The sequence below is a fragment of the Gorilla gorilla genome, chromosome 2 (genome assembly GCF_029281585.2).
Source record: "Gorilla gorilla gorilla isolate KB3781 chromosome 2, NHGRI_mGorGor1-v2.1_pri, whole genome shotgun sequence".
NCBI lineage: Eukaryota > Metazoa > Chordata > Mammalia > Primates > Hominidae > Gorilla > Gorilla gorilla.
Genome location: NC_086017.1, coordinates 165,872,018 through 165,893,206, shown reverse-complemented (window position 1 = coordinate 165,893,206; position 21,189 = coordinate 165,872,018). Strand labels below are relative to the sequence as shown.

Genomic DNA, 21,189 nt, shown 5'->3' with positions numbered 1-21,189 from the left:
TATTCCTAGGTATTTTATTTTTTTGCAGCTATTGTAAAAGGGATTGAGTTCTTGATATAATTCTCAGCTTGGTCATTGTTGGTGTAAAACAGGCAAAAGAAGGCTCAGAATGAGTCTCAGTGCCTTGATAGCCACTCTGTGTTGACAAAACTTAAAATCAATTCCCCCAAGTCATGGTCCATTCATATATGGAATTATATGCTATTTGCTGATAGTGCATTTCATAGTTGTTGGAATTACACAAGACAAGCATGAGAAAGGCAAAATCTGCAAGCGAGCTATAAGAAACTTTTTATCTGAGGACAGGCAAAGAAATGACTAGAACACTAGGCCCACTGGATGAATATTAGTCCTTTGTTGCATGTATAGATTATGAATATTTTTCCCCATTCTGTGGGTTTTAACGAGGTATATTGCATGAACTGATTTTTCTATGTTAATCTGACCTTGTATAGTATAAATACTACTTGTCCCTGTTACATAATCCTTTCTGTATTTTGCAGATTTGGTTTGCTAGTATAGTGTTGGAGATTTTTGTATTTATATAAGAGAAATTTTTTATAGTTTTCTTGTGCTGTTTTTGTCTGGTTTGGTGTCAGGATAATAATAGTGGCATTAGAGAATGAGTTGGGAAGTATTCTTTTCTCTTCTGTTGTTTGAAAGGGTTGGTGAAGGGTTAGTATTAATTCTGCTTTAAATGTTAGGTAGAATTCACCAATGAAGTTATATGCACCAATGAAGTTTCTGCACCATTCCTTAGTAAGAAATTGAGGTTTAGAGAAATTAAATGATTGGCCCCAGTCATTCAGTTAATAAATAATAATACCAAAATTTGATTTTTTTCCTTGATTTCAAAGTCTACAAGTTTTACTACACCACAGTTATATAGAGAGTTGCATCTCATCATATGTATGTGCCATTTGGAGGAAAAATTTTATACCAGAAGAGCCAAGGCCAAGAGAGAAGCCTATCTTCAAGCCAATTAGTGTTGGTTGCTGTACAAACAACCTTGACATTTTGAAAAAAAAAATAGTTATGTTTACAACCAGTTTAGGTATTCCTCCATGATACCATTAGAAAAACTATTCCAGTTAATTAAAGGAAGACAATCTTGTACTTATAAATACACACATAGTACCCCAAACTTCTTGGATTATTAAGGATGCCAGATATTCCAGCAATTGCTGTCAGAAGCTAGAGCTTCTATCAATAAATCAACATGAATTTTTCTACCCTACACTTATTTATACAAAGATAAACTGTGTTTATTGTAATTTAACAATCTGTCTCTCTTTCACATACACTATATATACACATATATAATATTCTGTATTATTCCTCTGTTTATTTAGAATATTCTAAATACGTTAAATTATTCTAAATATATATTTTACTTTTTATATATTTAAAATATTCTATATTTCCTCTTTATAGAGAATGTTCTAAATATATATTATATTCATTTAGTGAGAGAGAGAATATTTACTGAGAGAGAGAGAGAAAGACAGCAATTAAAGCTTAATTTTACCACTGTTGAGAATCTGTTCACAGGTGCATTAGTCATTTTCTCATTCTACTCTTGCTACCAATTCACAGAGTATTAATGTTTTTCAGGGCTGGGTTTGTTTGTTTGTTTTGCAATCTTTACTATGTAAATTTTACTATTTAATAACAAACATGACCTCGCTCATAAACAAGTCAAAGTAATAAAAATGTCTGTTTAGGGCATTTTCTTCCAACTGCAAATCCCACACAGTGTTAACATGCATCACGCATATGGATGATACAGATATGACTTACTGCCTTTTCATTATTCCTGTGAGTCCACTCTTAATGGATTATTTACATGAGTTGCTTCTGGAATGCAACTACATAGTGCTATTATTTGTACAAAACTAAAGAAAATATGAAATTAAAACTTAAACTTTAGAAAATCATATTCAACCACATCAAAATTTCATTGTAAACATCATAGAGAGTCTGAGCACAGTGGCTTATGCCTGAACACCCAGTGATTTGGGAGGCTGAGGCAGTAGGATCACTTGATTCTAGGAGATTGAGACCAGTCTGGGCAACACAGCAAGGCCCCATCTCAAAAATAAATATAAATAAATAAATACATAAATAAAAATAAATAAAATAGATACAACAGAGAAAAATGTTCAGTCTTAGCTTTTATCCAAAATATTTCAATAATATGAAAAGCCAAAGGAAATTGCTTAACATATAATTATAAATTTGACGTTGGCATTGTTTGTGAAATAAAGATTTTTAAAAGGCACTAACATTTAATTGCCCAATATGTGCTGAGAACTTTAATAGATGTTTCATTCATTTATTAAGCTTCTACTATGGAGCAGGCACTATTCTAGCATTGGAAACATATCAGAGAAAAAAAAAAAGAACAGAAAAAGACCCACACACTTGTGAAGGTTTAATTCTCCAAACAACCAGTATCTTGAGTAATATCATTTTAACTTTCTAAATGAGAAAACTCAAGTAGAGAGAAAATAATCAGCTTGTTCAAGTTTGCATGTTTAATGAGGGACTAAAGTGAAACCTGAAGCTACATGTATACAAAATTCACCCTCCTTCTATTGTGCTAAGACATGCTACTCAGTATGCGTCAGCTGCCTAAAATCAACAAAAGATTTATAGATCTGCTTTTTTACTCCCCAAGACAAACAAATTTAATAAAATACCAATAAAAATAACATTAATGGGATTTTTTTGGTTTGTTCTGGAGTACAACAAATTGATTATAAAATTCAAATGGAAAAGTAAACAAGCAGGAATAGCCAGCAAACATTCCTATGTAACATAAGCAATGAGGACCAACTAAGCATAGCAGACCCTAAGACATATTATCAAGTTCTGCAGTTAAAACAGTATAGTATTTGTGATTAAATAGATCAATAGAAAAGGATAGAAATTCAAAAATTGATCTAATTGCATATGAATCTACATATAAAAGTCATTAACAGTTTATGGAGATGTAATTACATATATAACATATAACAAAATTCACCTGTTTAAAGTGTACAATTCAATGATTTATGGTATATTCACAGTTGTGCAACCATCATTACATCCTAATTTTAGAGCATTTTATCACTGCAAAAGGAAGCCCAGTACCCATTAGCGGTCATTTGTCACTACTCTATATCCTGCCCCAGCCCTAGTCAATGAATAATCCACTTTTCTGTCTCTATTTTGCCTCTTGTAGACATTTCATATAAAATGAAATCATACTATATATGTTCTCTTTTGTGACTGGCTTTTTTCACTTAGCATGTTTTGAAGGTTCATCCATGCCATAGCATGTATCAGTACTTCATTTTTTTTTATTGTAGAAGAGTCTTATATTATGGATATATACCACATTTATTTATCCATTCATCACTTGCAGGACATTTGGATGTTATCCATTTTGGGGCTACAATGAAGAAAGCATCTATGAAAATTCATGTACATGATTTTGAGAATATGTCTTCGTATTTCTCCTGGGTATATATTTAGGAGTAGAATTGCCAGTTCACACGTAGCTCTATATTCAACATTTTGAGGAACTGACAAGCTGTTTTCAAAAGTGGCTTCACCATTTTACAATCCCATGAATGAATGATAGCTCCCAATTTTCCTACATCCTCACCAATGTTTGTTATTGTCAGTCTTTTTTGTTATAGACATTCTACAAAATGTGACAATGCATCTCATTAAGGTTTAAATTTTGCATTTCCCTAGTAATTAATGATGTTGAGAATATTTTCATGTACTTATTGGGCATTTTTATATCTTTTTGGAGAAATGTCTATTTGGAACCTTTGCTGAATTTTTAACTGGGTTACTTATTTTTCTATTATTGAGTTGTAAGAGTTTTAAAAATACATCCTGGGTAAAATTTCCTTATTAGGTAGATATATAATTTACCAATATTTTATCTCATTCTGTGGAATGTTCTTTCACTTTCCTGATGGTATCATTTGCAGCACAAAAGTTTTTAATTTTGATGACATCCAATTTATGTATTTTTTAAAATTTGTTGCTTTGCTTTCGGTGTCATATGTAAGAAGTATTAACTCACAATAATGAAGATTTACCCCTCTGTTTTCTCCTGAGTTTTATAGTGCAGACTGTCTCTAACTTCCAATGGTTTGACTTAACATTTTTTGACACATATGCATTCAGTGAAAACCATAATTTGAGAGTGCCCATATTATCATTCTGTTTTTCACCTTCAATACATTATTAAATACATTACATGCATGTGATATTCAACACTTTATTATAAAATAGGCTTTGTGTTAGATAATTTTGCCCAACTGTAGGCTAATGTAAATGTTCTGAGCACATTTAAGGTGGGCTAGGCTAAGCTATGATGTTTAATAGGTAAGATATATTTAACGCATTTTAAACTGATGATATTTCCAACTTGTGATGGATTTATTGAAATCCAACCTCACTGTAAATTAAGAAGCATCTGTACTACCTTTTATGTTTAGGTAACCAGTTTGAGTTAATCTGGTCTAACTTCAATCTTTTGCATCTGGATATCTAGTTGTCTCAGTACCATTCATTGAAAAGACTATTTTTCCTTAATGAATGGTCTTAGCACCCTTATTGAAAATCAATTAAGAGAAAATGAAAGGGCTTATTTCTGGACTCTCAATTATATTCATTGATGTACATACCTATTCTCATGCTAGTACCATACTCTCTTGAATTTCAGTAAAGTTTGAAATCCTGAATTTTGTCTACCAATTTTACACTTCTTCAGAATTATTTTGGCTATTCTGGGTCCCTTGCATTTTCATATAAATTTTTGGCTCAGATTCTCAATTTCTGCACCAAAAAAGTCAGCTGTGACTTTAAGAGTTGCATTAAATCTGTAGATCAGTACTTGGAAAGAATGACCATATTAACAACATTAAGTCTTCCAATTTATAACTATAAGATGTCTTCCCATTTATTTAGGTCTTCTTTAATTTTAATTGGCAATGTTTTATAGTTTTTAGTATGTAAGCCTTGCACTTCTTTCCTTATGCTTACTTCTAAGTACTTTATTATTTTTGATGTTACAAATTGAATTATTTTCTTAAATTCATTTTCAGATTGTTTATTTTTTATAGAAATACAGTTGATTTTTGTGTATTGATCTTGTATCAACCTTACTGAAATCATGTATTTGTTAAGATACATTTTTCTGTAGATTCCTTAGGATTTTCTGTATACAAAAGCATAACATCTACAGACAAGAGATAGGTTTATTTCTTCCTTTCCAGTCTGGATACCTTTTATGTCTTTTTCTTACCTAATTGATCTGGTTACTACATCCAGGACAATGTTGAATAGAAATGGTAAGAGGACACATTTTTTGCTTGTTCTTGACTATTGTCTTCAGAGATTCATCATTCAGTGTGAGGTTAGCTAATTCTGTAGAGACCTTTTATTAAGTTATGAAGTTCCCTTCTATTCCTAGTTTGCTTAGTGTTTTTATTATAAGTGGGTATGGTATTTTGTCAAATGTCTTCTCCTGCATCTACTGATATAATAATGTAGTTTTGGTCTTTATTCTATTAATAGAGTATATTGCATGAGCTGATTTTTCTATATTAATCTAACCTTGTATAGTATAAATACTATTTGTCCCTGGTATATAATCCTTTTTGTATTTTGCTAGATTTGGTTTACTAGTATAGTGTTGAAGACTTTTGCATTTATATAAGAGATATTTTTTATAGTTTTCTTGTGCTGTTTTTGTCTGCTTTGGTGTCAAGATAATAACAGTGGCCTTAGAGAATGAGTTAGGAAGTATTCTTTCCTCTTCTATTGTTTGAAAGAGTTGGTGAAGGGTTAGTATTAATTCCGCTTTAAATGTTAGGTAGAATTCACCAGTGAAGTTATATGCCCTAGTCTTTCTTTGTGAATTTTTTTAACTACTAGTTCAACCTCACTACACACTATTTGTTTGTTTGAATTATCTATTTATTATTGAATCAGTTTTATAGCTCTCATATTTCTAAGAATTCATCCATTTTATCTAAGTAATCTAATTTGTAGGCATACTGTTGTTCATAGTATTCCTATGCAATTTCTTTTTATTTTTTGTAAGTTGAGTACTGAGGTTCACTCTGTCATTCCTGATTTTAGAAATTTTGAGTGTTCTCCGTTTGTCAACTTTACTGGTCTTTTAAAAGAACTGACTTTTGACTGGTCGCTGTGGCTCATGCCTGTAATCCCAGCACTTTGGGAGGCCAAGGTGTGGATTGCTTAAGCCCAGGAATTCAAGACCAGTCTGGGCAACATGGTGAAACCCCGTCTCTTCAAAAAATACAAAAAATTAGCTGAGCGTAGTGTTGGGTGCCTATAATTTCAGCTACATGGGAGGAAAAAGTAGGAGAATCACCTGAGCCTGGGATATTGAGGCTGCAGTGAACTGTGATTTCACCAGTGGACGCCAGGCTGAGTGGCAGAGTGAGACCCTGTCTCAAAAAATAAAACGAACTAACTTTTGAGATTATTGATTTATCTGTTGCTCTATTTTCAAGTTCATTTTTCTCCAGCTTATGGTTGTAGTTTGCCTCGTATATCTTTTTCCATTTTCCTATTTTCGGCCTATTTGTATCTTTGAGTCTAAAGTATACCTTCTGTAGACAGCATATGGTTATGGTTGAATCTTCATTTCTTAATCCAAACTGATAATATCTGCCTTTTGGTTGAATTGATTAATGAATTTACATTTAATGTTACTCTTGACATGGTTGGATTTTAGTTTGCCAGTTTGCTTTTTGTTTTCTATTTGTCTCATGTCTTATTTCTTCTTTTTTTTCTTTTGTACTTGGGAAATATTTTCTAGTATAATGTGTTGATTTCTTTAAATGTTTTTCAAATTATATTTTTTGAATTATGTTTTTTGAATTATATTTTTAGTAATTGCTTTGTGGCTTACAATAGCCATCAAAATCTACCTCTGGTTTATACTAATGATTTCTATTGAGATTATATAAAATTTGATTCTATATAGCTCTGTCTTCATTTTTGTGTGTTATTTTTGTTAAACATGTTGATTATATATACATCTGTGACAAATTCAAGAATATATTGTCAAAATTATGATATATGTCTTTTCAAGAAGCTGAAAGAAGAATGGAGAGAAAGTATATATTTACAGATTTTTATATTAGTCTTCTAATATACCATTTATAGTTATTTTCATTTGTTCTTATGAATTTGAGGAGTCATTCCTTATTCTAATACAGCTTTGTTCCCACCCACCTTCTTTGTGCTGTTATTGTCAAATATATCACATATCTGTATGTTACAGGCCAAACAATATAATTATATATATTGTTTAATGCAATTGTTTTTAAAATTACTTAAGAGAAGAAAGAAGAAGTATGAAATTATACTGCCTTTTATAATTACCTACTTAATTCCTTTACTGGCACTCTATGTTTCTCTTCTGTAAGCTGGATTACTGTCTGGGGGTCACTTGCTTTCAGCCTAGAGAATTTCCTTTAGTATTTCTTATAAGATAGATCTGCTATCAATGAATTCTCTCAGATTTATTTACCTGAAAAGTCTCTATTTTGGCTTTGTTTCTCAAAGATAGTTTTGCCGACTGTGATTTTTAATGGACATATTTTACTTTCAGCATGTTGTTTCTGATGAGAAGTCAGCATTAATTTTATCTGCATTCATTTTTATCTGCTGAGTCATTATTCTCTAGAAGTTTTCAAGATCTTTCTCTTTGTCTTTGTACATTTTGACCATGATATGTCTCTTTTTTTTTCTTTTTGAGACAGAGTCCCAGTCTGTCTTCCAAGCTGGAGTGAGATGGCATGATCTCGGCTCACTGCAACCTCAGCTTCCTGGGTTCAAGCGATTCTCCCGCCTCAGCCTTCCAAGTAGCTGGGATTACAGGCACCAACCATCATGCACAGCTAATTTTGTATTTTTGTAAAGATGAGGTTTCACCATGTTGCCCAGGCTTGTCTTGAACTCCTGACCTCAGGTGATCCACCCGCCTTGGCCTCCCAAAGTGCTGGGATTACAGGCATGAGCCACTGCTCCTGACCTATGATGTGTTTTGGCATGAATCTTTTTGTGTTTATTTTACGTGGAGCTTATTGAGCCTCATGAATGTGTAGATTGCTGTTTTACCTCAAAATGGAAAGCTTTCACTCATTATTTCTTCAAATTTTTTTCTCTTTCTCCCCCTTTCTGGCACTTCCATTACACATATGTTGATGCAGTTAATGACATCACATTTCTTTGAGGTTCCCTTTATTTTTATTTTTCTCCATTATTATTTTTATTTTTCTCCATTATTTTTTCTTTGTTCTTCAGATTGTATAATCTCTATTACTCTATCTTCAAGTTCATGGGTTCATTCTTCTATAAGCTCTAACTTATTTTTGAGCTCTCTAGTTTCAACTCTAGAATTTTCGTCTGGTCATTTTGTACTATAATTTCAACTATTTGATGTGACATTGTCATACCTTCCTTGAATTGTGTAAACATATTTGTCCTTGGTTTTTGGTGTATTCATATAACTGCTTTAAAATATCTGAGAAGTCCAATCTTTAGACTTTCTCATAGGTAGTTTTCTATTGCTTTCTATCCCTCAGTGTGGGTTGCACCTTTTTGTTTCTTTGTGTCTCACAATCCTTTGCTAAAAACTGGCTATTTTTTATAACACATTGTAGCAACTCTGCTACTGATTCTTATTCCTTAAGCTTCTTGTTGTTGTTTCCTTGTTTATTGGTTCTGGGATTTTTTTTTACTCACCTGCACTGAATTAGTGAAGACTATTTCCCCCATAGTATGCAGTCTCTGACATCATTCTTCACAGGGCACAACCTTGGGCATGAACAGTTGCACCACGGATGACTGTGATTTTAGTCTGCCCTCTTGACTGTCTCTTTTCCTGATCTCCCCATTAAGTTTCTGTCTGGTTTGTCATTACTGGTTTCACATGCTATCCTTAACCTCAACTAATTGCCAGCTGATTGCGCTATTGTTTTCAAATATAGAATAGTATGGAATAGGGATAAGTACTAGAATAAATGCCAGTTGCTTCTTGTTAGCAGCAGAATGTATCCAAGTCTCCCCGAAACAAAATATGTTACCAGCAGCAAATTCCTACATGTCTGCAGCAACCTCAGTTCTTGCCTCCTCAGAAGAAAGAATTCAACTGAGGGGCATAAGGCAGAAGGCGAGAACAAGGCAAGTTTTAGAGTAAGAGTAAAAGTTTATTAAAAAGCTTTAGAATGAAATGAAAAGGAAGTGAAGTACATTTGAAAGAGGGCTAAGTGTGCAACTTGAGAGATCAAGTGTGCACTTTGACCTTTTGACTTGGGATTTTATACACTGGCATGCATACTTCTGGAGTCTTGCATCCCATCTCCCCTGATTCTTCCCTTGGGGTGGGCTGTCTGCATGTGCAGCGTCCTGCTAGCATTTGGGAAGGGAGCATGCACAGTGTGCTTACTGGAGTTGTACACATGCTCCCTTGAGGCATTCTTCCTTTGCCAGTCAAATGTCCCTAACAAGTTATATACCAGTTAAACTCTGCCATTTTGCCCCTTAATACACATGCTTGAGTCCACTCCCCCAACCCCTGAGATCTTTCCAGGAAGCTGCTGATCACCAGTTTCAGGTGTTTTGCATCTATTGGGAGACTTCCTTTCCCTGGCACTGGCTGTGACCAATTATTATTTTGGAGAGACAGTTAACAACCACCTGACCATCACCTAAATGGTCACCTGACATTCCTGGTGGGGCGTGCAGGAAGGAGCCCTCTCCTGTTCTGCTTATGTCTGACTAGCTACCTACTGTAACTTTCTTCTGTAGAAACTTTGAAGAATATTTTCCCAACTATGACCAGAATTCAAAAGCAATAAGGCAAAATAATGTTTGATTACATAATTTCAAAATCTCTTTGCATACCAAAACCATCATATGCAAAGACAAACAAAAAAAATTGAACAACAAAACAACATTTATCACACACAAATAAGTTAACAACCTAATACATAAAACAGAAAAAAAAAGGTCTAGAAACATGAAGAAAAAATTTGAAAATAAAAAGCAAATGGCCTTTGACAACGTGAAAAAAAATACCCAGGCTCCACTATAATTTAAAAATGCAAATTATGCTATTCTGAGATACCATTTATCCATTTCAGAAGGAAGAAAATTTGCAGTACTTAGTGCTTACATATGTATTTTCCTTGTGACGTAGCAAATCCTCTTGTAGAAATTTAACTCAAAGATACATTGTTAAATGCCTGTAATTCCAGCTACTTGGGAGGCAGAGGCAGGAGAATCGCTTGAACCAGGGAGGCAGAGGTTGCAGTGAGCCAAGATTGCACCATCGCATTCTGGCTTGGACAACAAGAGCAAAACTCCATTTCAAAAAAAAAAAAAAGTATAGCCAAGTCTATCAATTACAGCATTAAATACCTAGCAATAGAAAGTTGATTGAATAAAATATGGTACACATACACACAATGAACTAATAGGCAGATGCAAAAGCAGTGAAGCAGTGCGGCTATTTCTTTATTTTGCTATGAAATATTCTCCAGTATATGTTAAGTGAAAAAGAAAAATAGATAAAAGTGTTTAGAGAATGCAACTGTCCAAGAAGGGGCATATTAAATATAATTATATGTGTATTTCTATATGAATATGTATCATTTGTAAACAAATGTATGTTAAATATATTTATATTATTTATATTATACATTTAATGAGAGAATAAATTATAATTTTATTATCCTATAGGAGAGTGGATTGGAATATAAACTAGATTTTTCTAAATATGCTTTGTTTTGTAGATTTAAATATGAAAGTTGCACATATTTTACCTAGTTATAAAACATGTTTTAAATACAGTAACCCTTAACATAAAAGGTAATATGAAGCAAATGCACTTACTTGTGTATCAAGTCAATGGTATAACCAGTGATAAATAACTTTAACTGACTTTAAAACACAGGGATCTGACTGTACATCACTAATTGGATATATTATAAGGTCAAGAAAAACTGAAAAAGCTTAACCTATTTTCAGTAATCAATAGTAGTGTTGGTACTGTAAATCTGAGACCATTGTCTGTGTATGGTGGGATAATGATAATTAGTACTTATGTTGGTATCATTGAGAACTGGGGTTTCCAGGTCGGGAGAAAAAGGATAGATGTAAGTGTAAGAGAGATGAAGTTAGGAAAATAATCCTATGGACCTGAATATATATTGGAAACATCAGCATGAAATATCCTCTTACTTCTGTTCACTGAACAGCAAATAGAAATGAGTACCCCAGCAATCAGACTTGGGTCTATAAATACCATTCCTTACTAAGAAAAAAAAAGAGCTCCTTGTGGAAATGGCTGACCACAGGTCAAATGTATAGATGTATAATCATCTTATACATTTCATATCAGGAAATATTTAAGATTATTTTGGAATATTTTGTCATACCAGATAACTAGAAGGCTATAAAAAAACTCTTGTGCTCATATCAAAAATATTCTGAAGTCAACTCAAAGAGATCTTTAAGGGCCAAAGTTGAGATCATTTGATGCCAATGTAACAATTCTTTAAATCCTAATAATACAAAATAATTCATTGACTACCTTTGGGGACTGCTAGGGAACCAATTGAAAAGTAGTAAATAGAGTTAAAGGACAAATCATTTTCCTGTCTTTTTATGAGAACTGTTCATCATAGTAATAAAATGTCCCTCAAATTTGATTAGTGGATGTTCCTCTCTAAAGAAATATTCCAACTAACAAATAGTAGATGTCGACTTTCACCACTCTAATGAATGAATGGATTTATGCAACAAACATCAAAGGCGGCTAAAATCATAGAGAGACAATCAGTTATTTTGTGTCTCCAGATGGAATTACACACTTTTCATCTATGAAGTAGTTTTGAAAAAGAAAAAATTGGAATCCTATCAAGCCTTTAGATCTTACTACAATGATTTTAGAAGCAGAGAACATAGAAACTTATTAAATAACATAACAGAGATACTTTCAACAAAATCCAAGTGTTGGCAACTCCATAGGACAAACCATTCTCTTTCTTCAACAAATAAATCTCAGGAAAAAATGGATGATAAGAGGGTAACCTAGAGATTATTAGAGAGTTAAGAGGCATATATCAATGGTAATTATGGATCTTATATAGATAGATCCTGATTCCAACAAACTATAAAATAAAGTGTGATAACCAAGAAAATTTTGAACAATGACAAATTATTATATATTGTCATGTAATTATATTTAATTCTCTTTAGGTATAATTGAATAATGATTTATTCTTTAAAATAATTCTTACATTTAGATAAATATACTGAAGCACAGACATAATGATAAGATCTTAGGTATGTGCTTCAGAACAATCCAGGGATAGGAAATATGTAGGGATACAGATGAGATGATAAAATTGGTCATAAGTTGATAATTGTTGAGACTGGTGATAGACTCATGGGTTCATTATATTATTTTCAAGTTTACCATAATAAAGAGTTGAAAATAAGCAGCAAACATTTACTACGTACCCACTATGTGCTCATCACTGTATTAAGCAATAGGGAACAATGAAAGACCTATACATTATAATTTCTTACCAAAAGAAACCTGTAATCCAGGTAACAAGACTAAAAGTCATGAAACAACAATATGCAATGGAATAAAGTGTTAAAATATTTTGTACAGAATGTAGGTATCCAGAGGAAAATTAAATTTCTGAGGCTTGAAGAAGGTAGGAGAAACTGCATACAAGAGGAAGGATTCAAACTGACACTTTAAAGAATGAAACAAATTTGAACAGATAAAAGAAATAGAGAAGAGCTTGGGCAGTTTACTAAATTCTATAAATGTTAATTTTTAAAAAATTTCCTTTTCTTATTTTAGTTGAAATACACTTCCCAATGCTTCATCTCTGGGCTCTCAAAGTACACTAAGGTTGCTTGAAGACTTAAGAGTCCTCCCTTGAGTTAATTTCTGAATATGAAATTATGCAAATTTCATTGAGTACACATAGTTCTTCTGTCATTTTATTTTTAAAGGTCACCTGTTGTTCTCTTGAAGAGACACTATTTTTTTCTCAGTAAAAACCAAATTGGAAACACATATTTCAAATAAAATTAGACACAAAAGTCTTTCCTTGAATATGCTGCTAACTTCTAAGGGAAATTATTACACAAATCACTCAGAAGTTAAATATATTCTTACACCCACAGCAGGTAAGTACAAAGGTAGCATACAATAGAAGGTAAGGTTTGTTAAATTGTATGCCAACGGCAACTAATGGTGGCTCCGTTAGGCTTCTTATCGAGATTAAAGAAATATTTCTTCCAATTTTTTGGCTTCAGCATAAGCACTCTGAGCACTAAGTTATTTTTTAGCTAGAAATAGAATATACTTATCCATAACCACGTAGTAGAACATGTTACAAGGTATCCACTTTAAATGTACAAAATTAAGACCTAAAGAAGCAAAGCAACTTACCTAAATCCACAGTTAGTAAGTAATGAAATCAGGAATACTACTAAAATAGATCTAACCAGTAAGGGAATAAGGTTGTAAATTACTGAATTTACAGCAATATGTAAGACATTTTATACTACGTACGTTTTCCACTCTCAAATTTCACTTTACAGACAGGCATAGTGCTTATTTCACCTGACAGAAAATAGTTTCACTTAATAAACTAAGCTTATCTTAAATGTATAAACCATGGCATACAATGTTGTTAATAGTTGCTTGCTCATCAATCATGCCATAGTTCCTGTTAACAGAACCATAAGCTTGTTCAGGTGATGGGTGAATATGCTCCCAGGGCGCTCAGTTAAACTCTAACCCCAGTGGGTGAATCTCAGTTTGGAGCTGTGGTTCTCAAAATGTTGTTTACAGACAATACACAATATTATCAAATAATCAAATATCAATATGAGAAAAACAATTTTAAAATATCAAAATTATTCTTATACAAATAGTAATGAACTAATTACCTTTTTATTGTGTTATTGTGTTGACATTTGAACTGATAGCTCAAAAGTAATGCTGGGTAAAATTTCTAGCACCTCAACACAAAGCAAGGCAAGGGCGAAAACTTTACCGATAGCCATTGTATTGTTCACCACCATACACTCAAAATAAGACAGAAAGAATATCAAGTTTCATTAAGAATTTTCTTCATGAAACAGTACAAATTATTACTTTTGTTAAAACTTGACTCTTGAATGCTTGTCATTTTGGAATTCCTTGTGAAGAAACAAACTCATTAATACATTAGGTTTATTGTTATACGTGGAAAACACACTGCATTTTGAAGTATAATGATTATTTCACAGAAAAATGCTTGTTTGATTTTTAAAGTTGAGAGCTGAATTAACCACTGTTTTTTTCATGGAGCAGCATTTTTATTTGAAAGATGACCCACAGAAAAGCTATGGTTATCAGACTTCAGTTTTTAACAGCCATTTCTCAATAAACTGTCAATGTGTAACATTTGTTGCCTATGATAAAATTTGGGCTTTTAAGCAAAATTTAGAATTTTAGAAAATGTATACTCCACTGTGAGCATGCACAGCTTCCTCACTCTTAACGAATCTTTGGATGAAATTAGTGGAGACATTTAAAATATGGTGCTTTGATATCATAGAAGGAAATGTGTCAACACTTGGAATATCTGTATAATTCAGAAAACAAATATTTTGTAAATGATCAATTCAAGCTATTACAAAATCATGCATGTGTAGAAGACCCATTCAAAGTGCAAAATAAACAAATAGATTGTTAAGGTAACATAGTAAGAAAAGTAATTGATATGGCTTCAGATTCCACATTACAACGAACCTCTAAGATATTAAAACATGTCAAGTTTTGATGTAGTATTAAAGAACAGCTACAATTATTTTGAAAAGATTATTAAATTCTCCCTTTTCAACTACATAGCTCAGTGAGGCTGGATTTTCTTTATATACTTCAACCAAAAGAATGCATCACAAGAGATTGAATGCAGAAACAGATATGAGAATCTAAATGTTTTATACGAAGTTAGATGTTAAAGAGATTTGGAATAATGGAAAACAATGCTACCCTTCTCTTTAAATATTTTTTGAAAATATAGATATTTTATAAAAATATTTATGTTATGTAATAGGTTTATTATTTAAAAATTAATTAGTAAATCAATTATCAAAAATTATTTTAATTTCAAATAGGGTAAATATTGATAGATGTACCACATTAACAAAGACTTTTAGAAATCTTTAATAATGTTTAGGGTTATAAAGTGGTCTGAGACCAAAATTTGTGGACCAATGATGCAGAAAAATCATGGTCATTTCATTCCCATAAAAGATTTGTTTACAAAATGGGCATGTGACTTATTTGATCAATGAGACTAATTTGAAATTTCCTTTAAAGCAGGAAATGTCCTCTTGTTTCATTGGTCAAATAAGAGAATTTCTTTCTCTTTAAAAGGAACACAAAAACATGAAATCCTCTTGTAACGTTTTATACCATTATCTGAGGATGTGTGCATGGTGCTGGTGCAGTCATTTTTACAACCACAAAAGGACAAGCTTAAGGACAGGAGCCAACAGGTCAACATGTCAGAACAGAAAGATCAAAAGAACCTCAACCCTTGATGATATAGTTAAGGATCAAACCCAAACCACCTCTTTACTTCTTGTTATGTGAACTAGAAAACCCACTTATTGTCCATAACATTTTGAGATAGGCCTTTTTTTTTTAACTTGCAACAAAATCATTCTAAATGACACAGAATTTATAGTTATTATATCTTTAGTGTTTCCTTTTGTAATTGCTTATTTATAGTCATATGTTAGGAATATGTTTAATATCTTTGTCAATAGTTAAAACATTTATGATTTAATGATGGTTAAAATGGTTTATTTACTTGGTATTGTATAACATACACATAATCATTTAGATAATAAATAAATCTTTTTGTGTTTAATTCCATAATCATGAAGTTATCTTCTGATTATAATTTAGTTCCCATACAGGTCTGCTTACAGGAGTAGATTTCACAGTATAACCCAGATGAATTCACGGTTTATTTCACATTGTCTTTAGCTCTCTATTGTCAAAGTCTTGATATGTGATATGTTTTCCAGCTGTATCTCTTTTATTTTCACTTCATGACCTTGGGCAAAATAGTTAATCTTAAAATTAATTTTGTGATGACATACTTTTCAGATTTTGTTGTTCATTTAATCTGCTTCAATATTTTGACTAATAATACCAAAGTAGATAACATCCATAGAGATAAGTATTTTAGATAAACCAGCATTAATAGTTGTAGGGCTTTATTTGCTAATTCATAATACTTAGATTTTATATTTTAAGAACGTTTATCTGGGTCAGAGTTTCAGAATCTCAGAACTATTGACATTTTGGGCCAGATGATTCTTTGCTGTGAGTAGTTGCTCCATGCATTGTATAATTTTTACCAGGATCCTTGCCCTCTACCCATTAAATGTCAGTGGCAAATTTCCACCCAGTTATGACAACCAAAAATGTCTACAGACATGGCCAAATATCCCCTGGGTGCCAAAATCATCACCTTATTCCATTGAGGACCACTTATCTAGGAGACAATCGGACTGGTTTTGTTTTTCTTGTTTAGTTTTTTTTTTTTATTTTTGTTGACTTTATTTGCCACTTACAGCATAACTCAGAAGTGTGATTATATTTGCCTTGACTATATTTTTTTAAACTTAGAAAGCATTGCTAAGGTTGTCTAGTTTTCCCTCCCCTTATTTTCTGAGCTTGATGGGACCCACAGCCTTAGGAAAGAGAAGGATAAGTAGTATAGTCCAGATAGGAGGTGGAAAATAGAAAATAATTCCTACAATTTTGACTCAAGATCAGCTTAGTAGAGGGAGGCTCCCCTCCCTTGCTTGCTCAGCTCCAGCAACTCTAGCATCCTGGGTTGATCTTTGCTCAGAGTCTTTGCACCTGCAGGTCCTGAGTATGGGCTGTTCTTGGCCTGGATATAACATGGCTTTCCTGTTACCTCCTATGGTCTTTATGCAAAGGTCACCTTCTCTGAAGCCTTCACTGAATGTGCTACCCAATAGCCCAACCTCATGCCTCACATTTCCTATCCCATTTTTCTTAATCATTTTTTCACCATTGAGCTTATCACCACCTAACATTTCTAATACTATAGTATCTATTTTGTTCTTTTTTGTCTTTCTTCTATAATATAGGTTCTATAAGGAAAATGTTTTCTTCTGTTTTTTGACTGTTATGCTTCTAGTATCTCTAATTATGCTTAGCACATTATTGGCCATAAACAAATATTGTGAAATGAATGGAGTGAAAGGAATGAGAAAAAAGCAAATGTTAATTTACTAAAAAATTTAACAAAAATCTGAAAATATGTTTAACTGTATTTAGAATTTAAATATGCAAAGAAATTTACTAAATACTAAATAACCTGACAAAATTAGTGTGATAAAGCAAAAACTTTCATACACAGATAGTAGAGGCAAAACTGTTTAAAGAACAATTTGGACCTATTTATTTAAATTAATATTTAACACTCTTTAGCCATAATTACCAATTTAGAAATTTATTTTACAATTATATTACACAGACCACAAAAATATATGGATACATAGATATTAGATATTCCATGAAATGTGTTTAATAACAAGAAACTTGAAATCAATGTTGATCACTGGTTAAATAAATTGCCAAGCTTAATGCAGAATTTAAAAGAATAAAGTAGATTTATATGATGATCTGGAAAACTGCCCTAGGAATATTAAGTGAAAAGCTAGATTCAAATAATAGGTATTGTCGGATATCATGTTTTTTCTGAAAGCATATACAAATTCACATGCCCACATAAAAGTTTTTTGGAGGGATATAAATTCACTTTTCAATGCATCGTGTAAATCAATAATATCAGAAATGGTTTATTCAGATTCTTATGAGGTCTAGCTGCTTATTTGATCTCCCATTAAATGTATTTTATTTATGTTTATACTTTTAATTTTTTTGATGCAGGGTCTCACTCTGTCACCCAGCCTGGAGTGCAGTGGTACAAACATGGCTCACTGTAGCCTCGACCTCCTGAGCCCATGTGATTCTCCCACCTCAGCCTCCCAGATAGCTGCCACCACAGGCACACGCCATCATGCTTGGCTGACCTTTAAATTTTTTATAGAGATGGGGTCTTGCCATGCTGCCCAAGCTAGTCTCAAATTCCTGGGCTCACGCCGTTCTCTCGTCTTGGCCTCCCAAAGTGCTAGGTTTATAGGCATGGGCCACCATGCTCAACCTGAAATTTATTTTAAATTTAAATTATCAGTAGCCTCTAAGATACCAAACATGTATACATTAAAGTGAACAGATTGTACATTTCTATGGCTATACACTGTGGTAAGTGCAACCCTTAATCAGTTTGTCTGTTTTTCTGTCCCACTAGCCTCTGAGCATCATGAGAAAAAAGACTATAGGTATTTGGCTCTTTATTATATCCCAGCATCAAGCACTGTTCTGGCACATTCTCTGACTGGTTGCTTTTATTAATTTTTTTATTTTCATAAAATTGGTTTTTGTAATAACACTAATGTAAGAAGCCTGCAATATTAATGATTACTAGTAGAACATAATGTACGTGTGAGTAGTGAAGCGGTTTACACTTGATACATCTGAGTTCATAGAATGGTAATTTATGCTACAATGAAGTTTTTGAAAAATAAATAAGAAATATTCTTATCACCCTGAGATCTACACTGCTAATATCTTAGTGGATGTCTTCCCAGATCTTACTCTGTGAAAGAAATACTTTTTAAAAAAATGTATATTTGTTTAACAAACAAATGTGATATTATACATACTGTTTTGAAGTCTGTTTATTTCAATCAACAATCTCTATGTTTACATTTTGGTAAATATAATGAGGTTTTGCTTCATATACTTCTGCAAGGTTTACTATTGAGTACAATCCAACAGGTATATAATTCTGAATCAAAACCAAACAAAACAAAATTTATGAGTCATGATCTTCTGTCTGTGCCTCCGAGATTTTAAAACAGTGTACGTTTACAAAGGAGAAGGGGTAAAGGAGGAGAGAAGAGAATGTACACCCACTCAGCAAGCCAGGGAGCAAGCAGATACTATTGGTATTTCTGGGTAAACAATTGACCTCAAGACATTCAAGTGGCTATATCCTGGATGAAATGTGTGTTCTAACATTTCCCTATGGGCCTTATTTAATTTACTTACCTGTAACCATATTGTTCCAGAAACAATTTTCAAATGAAATGTCACCATCAACATTTCTCTACTTGAATAATTTACTTTTGTAATTCAACCATATGCAATGTTTCTCTAAAAATAAAGAACTTATGATGTATAACAAAGATAAATGTGATATGAAAAAACATATAGGTAAGAAAAAGACACGTCGAAAAATAAGTGGAGCCAAAAATGAACTACAATAGAAAGGTTATGTCAACACTGTTTTTTATAAAATAGAAGATGAGAAAAAGTATATTTTATTAGTATTGCTAAACTAGGTGTGAGATCTACATATTCTTTATCAGAATGCTGCTGGTGTGTTTATTAACATGAAACCAAGAAGACAAACTTGCATATCACTAAACTGGATAGTTGTGAAATATACTTTTGGGGTGGATAACATATTCAGATCTCTTTAAAATCAAATTATTTTCATTCTTTTTTGAACCATACCCTGGGATTCCTAGAGTTGTTTTCTTTTCCCCTGTCTTGAGAGTTCTTGGTTCTATACACATATGTCCTTGTGTCTGTGACAAAGTTTCTTAACCTTCTCATTTTGGAGAACTGCTTGGCAGAAGGAAAGCAGAGGCCATGTAGAAAGGTACAATTCTTTCAAAGGCTTGTTCCTGCTGTTCTCCCTCACTTTGGAGGCTATCTCATCCCCCCCTTTTTTCTTTTTCTTTTCTTTTTTTTTTTTTTTGAGACGGAGTCTCGCTCTGTCGCCCAAGCAGTGGCACGATCTCGGCTCACTACCACCTCCGCCTCCCGGATTCACCCCATTCTCCTGCCTCAGCCTCCCAAGTAGGTGGGACCGCAGGCACCCACTACCACGCTCAGCTAATTTTTTTTTTGTATTTTTAGTGGAGACGGGGTTTCACCGTGTTAGCCAGGATGGTCTCATCTCCTGACCTCGTGATCTGCCCTCCTCAGTCCCCCAAAGTGCTGGGATTACAGGCGTGAGCCACCGTGCTCAGCCAATTTTTGTTTTACCTTCTGATAAATCTCAGCTCTGTCACCCTTGTTAATTCCTAGGTGGAACGTAAGGCAGACCTATTCAAATCCGACTAGGTTTCTGATTGGTTGGCCTGTTGGAAGGTAGATCCTCAAGAACCTATGAGTAAATTTTACCAGGCATAAGTGAGGGATGTTTGAGATCATTTTCTAGACTGCATCTTGATCCTTACTAAAAGTAAGTAGACAAATTAATACTTAAAATGCAAAATAACAGTTATTTTCATAGTTGTCATAAAATATATATAGATAAGATCTATATATGGATAAGATCTAAATCTAAATCTAAATACATACACATTTAAGATAGATAAGATAGATCTATAGATCAATCTATAGATAAGATCTAAATATAAATATATATATTTATATTTATATAGATGCTTATAACTCTCTCTCTCTCTCTCTCTATATATATATATATGCATAGGAGTCTGGTTAAAGCTGTTATTAGACGTGCCATGCTTGTCACTTGTGAGGAAGAAGGAAATGGGAACAGGAAGGATGAAGGACCAGAAATGTGAAAATATTTTCCACTGTGAATTTTTATTTGATTTTTAAATGTTTGAGGCATGTGATTAAGTTAACTCAAAATTTTAATTTAAGAACTAATAAAGAAACAAAGAGTGAATGAAGGAAGTAGGATGGAAATAAAAGGAAGAAAGGAAAGGAAAAGGAAGGAAGGAAAGAAGGAAGGAAGGAAGGAAGTTAGTTCTGTATGCTATAGCCGCATACAGAACTTAAATATATCTAATATGGAAAATGGAAGAAAAGGGTCTTAATGCATTTTATGAAAGTTACTTCCAGTATCAAAGTCTCATTTCTATGACTACTTACGGAATAAACTTTAAATAATTACATCAGCTAATCTA

General features: G+C 32.8%; 1 long non-coding RNA gene across 1 annotated transcript in view; it reads left to right on the top strand.

Annotated features, from left to right (window-relative positions):
- The window catches only part of LOC129532357 (uncharacterized), a 44,333-nt gene extending 23,894 nt beyond the window's left edge, over positions 1–20,439 (top strand). The window contains exon 4 of the long non-coding RNA XR_008678058.1: positions 20,339–20,439. This is a non-coding gene — a long non-coding RNA (uncharacterized lncRNA). The remainder of the gene's footprint in view (positions 1–20,338) is intronic.
- Positions 20,440–21,189: the final 750 nt, after the last annotated feature.